The 1,073-nt window shown below is 40.0% G+C and overlaps 1 long non-coding RNA gene across 1 annotated transcript in view; it reads left to right on the forward strand.

The window, feature by feature from the left end:
• The window catches only part of LOC108377101 (uncharacterized), an 18,139-nt gene extending 17,286 nt beyond the window's left edge, over positions 1 to 853 (forward strand). Inside the window, exon 3 of the long non-coding RNA XR_001849298.1 lies at positions 711 to 853. This is a non-coding gene — a long non-coding RNA (uncharacterized LOC108377101). The remainder of the gene's footprint in view (positions 1 to 710) is intronic.
• Positions 854 to 1,073: the final 220 nt, after the last annotated feature.

The raw sequence follows: 1,073 nt of genomic DNA on the forward strand, positions 1-1,073 counted from the left end.
TTGCCTGAGGGTTATATCCCTAAGTGCGGCCGAAGGCCGCCTACGCAGGAAGGTGTTCTCTGCAAAAGGTGGTTAGCTCCTTTTCTTCGCAAAACAGAAAGGAGAATTCTACTGCCTGAGGGTTATAATCCCTAAGTGCGGCCGAAGGCCGCCTACGCAGAAAGGTGTTCTCTGCAAAAGGTGGTCATGTTCAGCTCCTTTTCTTCGCAAAACAGAAAGGAGAATTCTACTGCCTGAGGGTTATAATCCCTAAGTGCGGCCGAAGGCCGCCTACGCAGAAAGGTGTTCTCTGCAAAATGTGTTCAGCCCCCCCTTCTTCGGCAACACAGAAATAATAATTCTACTAAGTAAAAATTCCGAATTAAAAATCTGCTTTTATTATTCAAAGTTCCAGTCTGGTGGCACTAAGTTGTATGTTATTTTGCTATCTTATTCATCGTTTATATGAAAACTTTAACAATAAATTATATAAGAACTATAGGGTTGCTAGAAAAAAGGGGGATAGTTTTGAAATCAGGGGGTCCTATTCTACCCCCCCTCATCCCCCCTTTTTCTAGAATTTGCCGTCCGTCTACTAAAATTTTCCCATTTTTCTTTCTTCAAGAAACTTTACAGCAAAAGCTTAGAAGCCAGCTATCAAAAAAAAAATCATAAGAAATATTTTCTGTTGCTTTAAAAATACTTTGTCTTTGCTATAAATTTTCTTGAAGAAATAAATCTGTGTTCGTATGGAATAGTAGCTAATGTCGAGAAGCTGGCCTTAGTATAATGTGGCATTCCCTTTATCCTTTAAACGACAAGGAATTTTTTGATAAGACTTAATAAGAATGTTGACTTGCTAGTATCGGAACTATTTCTTGCACGTTTATTTGCCAAAAGTTCTTCAACGGCTCGGCGCCAGTAAGGTAATCATATGCTGCGAATGCCGCATTATACTAAAGCCAGCCTTTCGACATAAGCTACTGTAGGGACCAACCCTAACACTTGTCGCAGTAGTAAGTGGCAACACCAGTAGAAGAACAGAGCTGTTTGACATTCGTTTGTACTAACTGAAACCAACTTCATTCATTCAA

The sequence above is a fragment of the Rhagoletis zephyria genome, unplaced genomic scaffold (genome assembly GCF_001687245.7).
Source record: "Rhagoletis zephyria isolate East Lansing unplaced genomic scaffold, Rhagoletis_zephyria_1.1 Rzeph_scaffold_11466, whole genome shotgun sequence".
Taxonomy (NCBI): Eukaryota; Metazoa; Arthropoda; class Insecta; order Diptera; family Tephritidae; genus Rhagoletis; species Rhagoletis zephyria.